At 36.6% G+C, this 12,034-nt stretch overlaps 1 pseudogene; it reads right to left on the reverse strand.

Moving 5' to 3' along the window:
* Positions 1-8,664: 8,664 nt before the first annotated feature.
* LOC145122170 (secreted RxLR effector protein 161 pseudogene) lies at positions 8,665-9,279 on the reverse strand (annotated as a pseudogene).
* Between the last annotated feature and the right edge of the window lie 2,755 nt (positions 9,280-12,034).

A 12,034-nucleotide genomic window follows, 5' to 3' on the forward strand; every position in this document is an offset into this window, starting at 1 on the left:
ACAACGCCCTATCACTATATATAAGCATGGCGTGCACTCAATCCTCACTCCTAGAGGAAAGCTACATATCTCATAACTGGCGGACTGACCCCCAAATAACTCACCCATCCATGAAACTTTCACCAACCCTGCATCACTAGTGTATGCTAGCCATACATAACGTTGGACCCTATAGACTTTCGAATACCTGATCCTACCCTAAGCCCTTCATCAGACAAGAACAGGAACTAAGGCCAAACCAAACATTCTCAGGCTATAAGATCTTAATTATTTACAGTCGTGATGCATACACTAAGCAACTACAGTAATGATGTCAATTTCATATAAGGAAAAACCCTAAGCTATCAGGCATCATATAATCAGGCAATTCTATCATGCAATTCCTGAAGATCCCTAGCCTAGTACTAGCATGTTGCTCTAACATATCACATAAATCAAATAATTTGTAAGGTATTCTGCGGTCTATTCGCGAGCTCCGGCTGATCGTACACTTCCATCCTCCTTTATATTTTGAAAACCATTTGAAAAATCATTTTAAAATCGTATCCTTAGTTGGAGACTGGAGACACACAGGTGTTTCCTCCAATTCACTCAAACCAAGGCTCTGATACCAACTTGTAACATCCATAAAAATCATGCCAAATTTAAACTTATTAAAACATTTCAAAACCAATGATTATTACAAAACATGTTTTCGAAATAGTATAATGTCAGAGTATCCCAACATCAAATCATGAAAACATAAGGAGGTGTACGATCATGCCTTCGCCTTCCCGCGATCATCAGAAGTACCTGAAACAAAATCAAAAACTGTAAGCCCGAAGCTTAGTGAGTTCCCCCAAAATACCAACGCCATACAGATATAACCATATCATATTAACAAACACAACATGCATAATGAGCCATCAGTCTGACTAGACCACCTCGCAGGGCCATCAGTCTATCTGGACTGCTCTCCAAGCCATTGGCACGTCTAGACCGCCTCTCAGGGCCTTCAGCCTATCCGGACTGCTCGTCGGGCCTTCGGCCTGACTAGTATGCCCTATCCGGGTCTGCAGTCTATCCGGTCCGCCCTGCGTATCTTGGCCTACAGCACAAAGCAGGACCTGCCTCAACCCAATCCCCCAAACCAACAATCATGTGCACATAAATATCATACGCTAGCTAGCAAGTACAGATAGTCATACAGATCTAACAGATCACTAACATGGCAACCATCCTATAACCAAGATACCGATCTAACCGATCACTAACATAGCAACCATCCTATAACCAGGATACCCATCTAACCGATCACTAACATAGCAACCATCCCATAACTAAGATACAGATCTAACAGATCACTAACATAGCAACCATCCTATAACCAAGATACAAATCATAAAGGGTCGGCCTTGGTGCCTTAGACCATGTTGATATAGTGAGAAGAACTCACCTCACAATGCCGAACTATAGTGATAAGATCCAACTCCCGAATCACCGCTACGAACTCAACCACCTATAACCACCATGGACCAAGTCCATCAGAATCCCAAATTACCAAAATACCCTCAAAAGTCCAACTAGTCAACCCTTGGTCAAAGTCAACAGTCCATGTTGACCAACTCGTCGAGTGCAGCTAGCAACTCATCGAGTTCCTTAAGAACCCAAGAAAATCATAAAAACCCTAATTGACTCGCCGAGTTTCCAACCAACTCGTCGAGTCCATGCGTGTCCAAATGTCGGGGAAAACCCTAACTGACTCATCGAATCCTCTTACTGACTCGCCGAATTCATGCATAACCAATACAGGAAATCTTCATCTGACTCGTCGAGTCCCTTCAGTCAATTTCTCATTCATACATTTTTAAGCCACCCCAAGGCTCCATATTGCAGATATAACCTCCTAGGGCATGGTTTCCACGTAAAGTTGCAAACTTTACATACATGCATGGTCCTAAATGCCAAAACCATGCTAAGGGAAAGGTTAATCCAAAGAGAAGGGCCAATGAATGCTAAATTTGATAAGTTTATGACTATAGGGACCAATAGGAGTCCAGATCTGAAGTTACAACTTCAGATCATGCCCAATACCCCAAAATAACTCCCAAATATGCTAAAAATGGCCCTAAACCTAAGCATGAGGAGATCTAGCTAAAGATAGGTGAAGGTAACGACTTTTTACCTTCCAGATGATGCCAAGATGAAGTCGAGTCAGATCCACAAGCTTCCCTTTTCCCCAAGCTCCTTAGACTTCAAGTATTCCTAACAAAATGCACCAAAAACACTCTTTAAACCTCACAAACACTCAAGAACAAGGTCTATATTGATTAGGGTTTCTTCTGGCCGTCAAGAGGTGGTAAGGGGCTGGAGGAAAGGACTTAAGGTCCTTTAAATAGGGTGCAAACCCTAAAAATTAGGGTTTCATTTTCTAGTTCCTACTCGTCGAGTCGGGGTCCTCTGACTCGTCGAGTAGACCTCATAAAACACGCGGGCTGACTAATCTCTACACGACAAGTTGGGGCCTCCAACTCCTTGAGTAGGCTTCTTTAATTTCTTGAAATGACAAGATCTCAAAACTTAGGTTCTAAAGGTCATTAAGATGTATAACTCAGCCGTTAAGTCCTTAATCACAAGATATACAAGCCCAAACTTTCCAAAAAGCTTTTAGGGATCCCATTGATTCCTAAAAGTGTAAACTTTATGGACATGCATGCCTCATGCAGGTCAAAAGAAGAAAATGGGCCAAAGCTCATGCAAGATTTCCAAATCCCAACTATTTCTCAGATCTATGAGGTATAATGTCCTTGGGAATCCTAAGAATCATAAAGTTGCAAACTTTATCTCTTTTCTCCACTCAAAATCCAATAGAAGAGTTTATTTGGCAAAAATAACTCTTGATCTCTATGGAGAAGTTAAAAGACTAGATCAAGAGCCTTACAATTGGTCCAATAAGGTGCATTTAGAGGTTAGGGAGTGTTGTTTGCTGGTCTATTGCACAAAATCTACTTCTACTTCCTTTAAAATCAACAAAAGCTAGCAATTAAGCTCCAAACGCTTCAAAGAAGGTAAGGGTTAGGGTTTCTGGGTGTTCGAGAGTGATGGATTTAGGATTTCATCAAAATCAATGGCCACGCCGTGGTGGATCTTGAAATAGGTGCAAAGCCCAAAAATTAGGGTTTTATTAAAATCAGCGGCCACGCTATGGTGGATGTTTAAATCCTGCGATCTTGAAATCATCGCCACGCCATGGTGAGGCTCCACCAGATCGTGGCCACCAAGGATAAAGTCTTAACAATGCAATGGATTAGTTCATACTTGAAACGGGTGTTACAACTCTCCCCTAGTTGAATCAGACTTTGTCCTCGAAGTACTCTGCTGCAAATAACTCTGGATATTGCTCTCTCATCTCTTCTTCGGTTTCCCATGTCCACTCTGAACCCTTCTGGTGCTGCCATTGCACCTTCACCAAACTCACTTTCTTGTTTCGCAGCGTCTTTTTCTTCTTATTGAGGATCACAACTGGCCTCTCTATATAGTTCAGGCACTCGTCCACCTGAATATCCTCCAAAGGTACCATTGCGGAGTCATCAACCAAACACTTTCGTAGATTTTTTCACGAGATGGTCATGGCACTGTGGTCAGTGGTGGTTGACCATTGACTTCTGACCGGTTTGACTTTTGGTCAAACTTGGAGATTATGAGCTTTAAACTGCGATTTGAGCTCTGACCTGTTTAAGTGGTGTACCTAGCTTTTGTCACGATACCTTGAGCGTTGTAGTTTGGCTTTTGATTCAGTAAGTGTCATTCTTTGCTTGTTGATTTTGCGACTCTTGCTTGTATGCTTATATACTTGTTGGGCGTGGCCTATTATTCACGGTGGGGCCTATTATTCACGGCAGGGCCCATCATTCAAAGTGAGGCCTATTATTCAGGGTGGGGACCATTATTCTATGTTTTATACAACATCTTAGGGAACTTACTATGATTCGTGTTTACGGTTTCATATTTAAAATGTTTCAGGTTGCTCTGCTAACAAAGGGAAGTGAATTACTTGATTGTATCGCATCCTTCGTAGATTTGCGCAATTATGAATTTTACATTTAATACTCTGATATTTTTTCAACAATTTCAAACTCTTATTTTGGTTATCTACTAATCTTAGAATGAAATTTGGGATGATTTATTATTTTTAAAAATCAAAAATTTTGTTCTATATTTTGGGATGTTATATATTTACTTGTAGATTTATATAATTTCAACGTTTTGACAAATGAAATATTTTGTTCTATATTTTGTAACATTCAAAAATGAATTTATTTACACTGTGAATATAAATATTTAAAATGATGAGGTTTCTAGGTTATAAAAAATTACATGTGACGAAACAACACTTAAACCCTTAAGTTTTACATGTACATGGACCATTTTTTTTAAATAAGCATCTTTGAATTTAAATATTACTAAGAGTAAGAAATGTTTTATTTTCAAACATAACAATGCTTGCTCTGTTCTTTTTTAACTTCAAGTGTAAATATCATGTGAGGTATCTTTAGAGTCCTATTAAATGCTCTTAAATATCTTTCAAAATATATTCAAAGTGGAGTTATAGGAATACAAACATAACAAAATTCATCAATGGCTACAGAATATTACATTAATCTTTGTTTGTTAAATACAGTTAAATGAAATATTTTAAATTATAAAATCAGTAAAGAGACATTATGAACAAATGAATAGTATTATTTTAAATCCGTCAACTTATGGATCATTTGTAGGGAACGATTGTAGAAATTTATAGCAGAAACCGTATCTAGAGCAATTAAATATAATCATAAAAAGTTATACGCTGATTCAAACATTTTGAAATAATTATAGAAATAAAAGCTTTAGTTATAATTTGACATATCTACCCAAAAAGATTGATTCTACAAAAAGGAATAGGACAGGGGATATAAAAATGAGATGGTAAAAGATGAAAAGTGGACTTTCTTGGAACCCTCTTTTTATGAAAATAGAATTAAACCCCTTTTTTAGGTGTAGAAGCGGAAAGGGACCCTTTCCACTACCTACTCTATTAATTCCTCTTTGTTCTTTTCTTTTCAATTTACCATTCATAATAAATAGAAATTAATTAATAAAAAAAGTCAGATAACAAATCAAATTTATTGATATATAGCATATTATGTGTTTGAGTTTACCATGTTGCCACTAATATATATATATATATATATATATATATATATATATATATATATATATATATATATAAAAGAATAGTGACTTTACGGCGTAGCCAAGCCTCAAGTTCTGGGAGACATGGCGAGGCCTTGGCGTTTTCCAAGGCGTGACAAGGCGGCAAAATATATATATATATATATATATATATATATATATATATATATATAAATAAGAATAGTGAATATATCATGGTTGTAAATAAATCAAGGCGTGACAAGGTATATATATATATATATATATATATATATATATATATATATATATATATATATATATATATCCACTATCATCCAATTATATAAAAAAGCCATATATTAACAAAAACCGAATGTTTTCACATGTCAATATACAATTAATCTAACATATAGTCGTCAATTTACAGTCATATTAAAAGTTTATAAAAGTGTCATACTTCAGAAAGTCGGTGAACATTACAAAAGCATGTTATATCCTTAGACCAAATCCAAGTAAGAATAAAAACTCCATTGTGGTCACAGAGGTTCGCCCACGATGACTTCGTGGTACTCGCAAAGCATGTCAGAACCTTGACTCTATAGAAGGCAAAAAAAACAATTTACACAAAATAATAATAATAATAATAATAATAATAATAATAATAATAATAATAATAATCGTGCCTGACCACGTTATTTGGACGGCAAGCTTTACACAGCCACCTAGGTCGTTTCCGTGAAGTCTACACCACGCCTCGACGCCATGGCACGCCTTGGTGCCGCCATGACGCGTTATTTAGAACCATGAAATATAGCCTCAAGGGTATATAAATCTAGATACCCAATCCTTAAAGTTGTGTCGTTTTGGTTATTTCTTTCCCAAAAAGATGCAAACATCAATTATTTTTCCAGTAAATATCGGTCCTTAAGTTCATTCGCTCATCGGTTCTTCATCAATGAAAGTCCACCCTATTTCACACCACCGTTGAAGATCTTCACATAAGTTCTCCTTCCTTTGTTTCTTATTCGATTTTCTGGATTTATTCCCAAGTTTTTTGATTTAATTTGAACGATTAAACCCTCATAAAAGTCCAAGTTTTTTGATTTAATTTGAACGATTAAACCCTCATAAAAGTGAAACTGAAGCTCGAATTGTTTTATCTTTTCTTTGATTTCCTTTTTTGAAAGAGAATATGCTCGAAAGTGATTGATTTCAACTTTTGGTACGACGCCTTAGATGTCTAACTCTCAACACATAAGAGGAACAAATCTCATCTTGACTACATAAGTCTCTTGCATAGTTCACACCATACATGAAAATGGATTTTATAACTGCCCGGTTAAGGAACAACATTTGACCATATCAAAGCATAGTACTCCCTACACTTAAGTCTCACTATGTATCTCAGGTGTTAAGGATACAAAGATAATATCTTTTAATCAAGTATCATTCATGATAGCGATCCATGAGATGATCTTGATGTGGTTCAGTTCAATACTAGTTCTCTGACAAGTACCTATGAAACTTGGTTACAACCACTTGCCTACTTTCATATAGTGAGAGTCAACTAATCCAATTCATATTAGTCTTACTTTATAATTTCTCCCACAATTATAACCGACTATGAACCTGTTGGGTTTTATTTAAAAAACTAGTTTCAAAAACTACAAATAATGGAAAACGGAAGACTTGAGTTTTGTAAAATAACATAAACATTTTATCACCCACCAATGATCATCTTTCAAGTAAAGGAAAGATTTAAAACACAACCATAGAAGGAAGAAGTGGTAACAACCTTTGAAGCACTTTGAGTCCTCTAGGGGAGGCTTGGAAGTTGATGGTGTGAGGATGAACCCTTGAGACACCAACAATGTGCCAAATTGATGTAATGCTAGTTACAACTCTTAAGATTTTAAGACAAAACAAGATTACGACTTAAAGAGAGAATGCAAGCAACAAAAATCTTCAAAGTTCAAGACTTTAGAGAGAAGATGGGGAAGAAGAAAAAGCTCTCGGCCAAGGAGAGTGGAGTGAAGAAAAATGAGAGCACTCACCTCTTATTTATAATGGAATTATGGTCCAAGAGTTATTAACCATTAGATAACTTTATCCCCTATGTCATGAATACATATTCCTAGGTTTGATTCTTTTGCATTATACCAATGCAAATGTCTTTTCTCTTCATCTCATGTTTCCAAGAAGAAAAGACAAGTCAAGAGTTTATATTTTATAAACTCAAAGTTTATAAGATATAAACTTTTTCTTTATGCTAAAAGACAAAAGGTTTATTAGGTCCAAAAAGATGTACATGACATATTATATTCATACCATATGAAATAATTTGTTACTTGTATTGTAAAATAAATATTTCCTTGAAATAAATATTTTCCCAGTTATTATAAGAGTTTATGAATATTTATTAAAATCAATTTCTAATAAATAATCATTTGTATCAAGTTGTTGTTAGTGTGACCCTTAGGATCATATGTTATTTATCAATATCATTTTAATATGACTCTTGAGCATACTAGATCTTTCAATCCCCCACTTGCGCAAGACCCATATCAAACTGATATAGACAGTGGTGAACGTCTAACAACATTTCACTGCCCCCAACAACATATGATATAGTGCCATTCCATCAACGCCCAATTCCCCAAAAGCCCCAAGGCTACAATTGGTGAGTAAGGTAAGTTTATCGGTTATCCATTTGCTACATACATCATGTTGAACATGATATATGGATCACAGTCAATCTTATGTAAGTGTTCAACTTTACATCAGGCCTTAGATGTCTAACTCTCAACGAATAAGAGGAAAAAAAATCCCATCTTGACTACATACGCCTCTTGCATGGTTTACATCACGCCTGATAATAACTTTTATAACTACCTAACAAAAGAACAACTTTTGACTACATCAAAGCATAACGTTCCCCACACTCAAGTCCCAAATATGTATCTCAGGTGTTAAGGATATAAAAATATTACCTTTTATCGAGTATCATTCATGACAGCGATCCATATAGTGATATTGAACGGGTCACTCCAATACTTACTCTCTAGTAAGTATCTATGAAACTGGTTACAACGCTTTTTCAACCATCCTATTTTATATTAGTCTTATTTCATTATTGCTCGCACAATAACAACTGACTATGGAGTTTTAGAGTGAATAAATTCACTCAAGGATTAAACATGTTAATAAAGAACACAACAAATATTTAATGAAAAGATCATATGCCATATATATCATAGTCATTACAATAGATGATGTTATATAATGTTCCAATATTCAATAATAATACATAGATCAAATCCAATCACTAGAATAGCTAAGTCCTATTCCTCGAGCATGTCCCTCAAATTTTGCTTGAGGAAGACGCTTCGTGAAAGGGTCCGCCAAATTTTGATCAGTGTGAACTTTGCGAATACTAATTTCTCATTCTTCAACTTTATGCCGGATGAAGTTGAATCTACGGCTAATATGTCAGGTCTTCTTGTGTGCTCGGGGTTCGTTTGCCAAAGCAATAGCACCCTCATTGTCACAGAAAACGTCTAGGGGGTCCTGAATGGTAGGGACTACCTCTAGATACCCAATGAATTTCTTCATCCAGGCAGCCTCTTGTGCAGCTTCAGATGCAGCAATGTATTCTGACTCTGTAGTGGATTGTGCAACAACACTTTCCTTGGAGCTTTTCCAAGATACCGCACCCCCATTGATAATGAACACATATCCTGATTGTGATTTGCAATTATCTCGATCAGTTGTGAAGGAAGCATCAGTGTAGCAATTTACACTTAAGCTTTCTTCCAGACCTCCATAGACGAGGAACAAATCCTTAGTTCTTCGTAAATAATTTAGGATGTTCTTCACAGCTCTCCAATGACTCTCCACTGGATTTTGTTGGAACTTGCTTACCATGCTCATAGCATAAGCAAGATCATGTATTGTACAATTCATAACATACATGATGGATCCAATTGTAGAAGCATATGGAATATCTTTGATCTTATCTAGCTCAACCTTTGTGCTAGGACATTGAGATGAACTCAGTACAGTGCCATGTGCAATGGGTAAAAATCCTCTCTTAGAATTTTCCATATTGAAACGTTTCAATACTTTCTCAATATATGTAACTTGGCTTAGACCTATTAATCGTTTTGATCTATCTCTATAGGTTTTGATTCCAAGAATGTATTGTGCCTCACCTAGGTCCTTCATTGAGAAACACTTTCCTAGCCAAGACTTTACACCTTGTAAAGTTGGAATATGATTTCTGATGATTAAATATGTCATCCACATATAGGACCAAGAATGTCACCAAGCTCCCACTTTTTTTTCATGTAAACACAAGATTCATTTTCATTTCTAATAAAACCACACTTTGTGATTTCATCATCGAAACGATGATTCCAGTTACGAGATGCTTGCTTTAACCCATAAATGCATCTCTTGAGCTTACACACTTTATTAGGATGTTTTTGGTCTATAAAACCTTCAGGTTGATCCATATAGACATCTTCTTCCAAGTGTCCATTCAGAAAAGCTGTTTTGACACCCATTTGCCATATCTCATAGTCATAATATGCAGCTATGGAAAATAGTATCCTAATTGATTTAATCATAGCGACTGGTGAAAAGGTTTCATCATAATCAACCCCATGAGTTTGAGTGAATCCTTTAGCAAACAATCTTGCTTTGAATGTGTGTAAGTTGCCATCTATGTCAATCTTTTTCTTGAAGACCCACTTACTTCCAACAGTCTTGCTATTGGGAGGAAGATCAACCAAGTCTCAAACTTGATTTTCTCTCATGGATTGCATCTCAGCGTTCATGGCTTCAAGCCATTTGGCAGATTCGGGATCTGTCATTGCATACTGGTATCTGACTGGCTCATCAACATTCGTCATTACGAAGCACTCGTCAATGAGAAATCCATATCTCTCAGGTTCATGACGAATTCTACCAGATCTGCGAACGCCTTGTGTTTCAGTAGGTTAAAGGACAGTGATCTCTTCATCTTCAACAACCTCTTGTTCAGTACTACTGCCAACTAAAGATGCATCAGGTTGAGGTTATTGATCTTCTTCAAGTTCTCCACGCCTCCCACTTGCCTCATCCATTAGAAACTTGCTTTCTAAGAATTCAGATTTTCGTGAAATAAATATCTTATTCTCACTAGGGATGTAGAAGTAATATCCTAAACAATCTTTAGGATATCCCACAAAGATGCATTTGGTAGATCTAGGCTCAAGTTTGCTGGAAGTCTCTTGTCTAACATAAGCTTCGCATCCCCAAAGTTTCATATAAGATAAGGATGTAGGTCTTCCATACCACATCTCATAAGGTGTTTTCTCTACTTTCTTAGTTGGTGCCATATTCAAGATATGGGCTGCGGTGAGTAAAGCATAACTCCAAAAAGATAAAGGAAGGGTACTTCGACTCATCATAGATCGAACCATATCAAGTAAGGTCTGATTTATCCTCTTAGAAATACCATTAAGCTTTGGTGTTCTAGGTAGAGTGAGTTGTGAGATAATCCCACAACTCCTTAGATGGTCTTGGACCTCTTGGCTCAAGTACTCGCCTCCTCTATCCGAACGAAGGATTTTGATTGTTTTGTCGAGTTGATTTTCAGCTTCACTTTGAAACAATTTAAACTTTTCAAATGATTAATGTTTATGTTTCATCAAATACACATAACCAAAACGACTGTAGTCATCAGTGAAGGTGATATAATATCTCTCACCATATCTAGACATTGTTTTAAAAGGTCCACATACATCGGTGTGTATTATGCCTAATAAAGCACTTGCCCTTTCACTTGTTCCAAATAAAGGGGATTTTGTCATCTTGACACATAAACAAGATTCACATATGTCAAATGACTCTATGTCATTTGCCACCAAAAGTCTACTCTTTTGGAGTTGAGATATGCGTTTCTTGTTTATATGTCCAAGGCGACAATGCCATAGATATGTTTGGTTCAAATCTGGTTTGAGCCTTTTGGTGTTGACATGATAAAGGGACTTATTGTTTGAGATGTCATTTAGGTTTAGTTCATAAATTCCATTTATTGGTCTAGCCTCAAAATAGAAGATTCCTTTCAGGAAGTTGTGAATGTTATCATCAACAAATTTGAAATCATAACCAAATTTTCTCAAACGTGAAACTGAAATGATATTTCTAGTAATAGAAGTAATTAAACACACATGGTCTAATGTCAAATACAGACCAGATGGTAAACATAAATCAAAATGTCCTATTGCTTGGACTGCAACCCATGCTCCATCGCCCACATGCAATACCATCGCATCTGCTTTCAGTTCCTTACTCTTTCTGAACCCTTGTAACGAATTACAAATATGAGTTCCACAACCAGTATCTAATACCCAAGTGTTTGATGAAAAAGTAAATAATCCCATTTCAATCATGAAAATGGATATACCTGAAGGGCCTTCCCCGACCTTCTTGTTTTTCAACTCTGCAAGGTACTTAGGGCAATTCCTTTTCCAATGCCCGAAAACTCCACACTCAAAGCATGTGTCATCTTTGGCAACCTTTTCCTTCTTCTTGGGTGGTGGGTTTTGAGGAGCTTTCTTCCCTTTTCCCTTGCCAGCTTGTGGCTTTCCCTTGAAGTTCTTGCCTTTGTTCTTCTTGACTTTTCCTTTCATAATCATGAGCACTTGGGGAGTTTTACTTGGGATATTCTTCTCTTCAGTTTTTAGGATCCCGTGCAACTCAGAGATTGGTTTCTCCCACCCATTCATGTTATAGTTCATGATGAAAGCATTGTAAGACTTTGGCAAAGAGTTTAGGATGATATCTGTAGCCAAGTCTTGTGGATATGGAGAGC

This window comes from Lactuca virosa, chromosome 6, assembly GCF_052849685.1.
Source record: "Lactuca virosa cultivar CGN04683 chromosome 6, Lactuca_virosa_CGN04683_v6, whole genome shotgun sequence".
Taxonomy (NCBI): domain Eukaryota; kingdom Viridiplantae; phylum Streptophyta; class Magnoliopsida; order Asterales; family Asteraceae; genus Lactuca; species Lactuca virosa.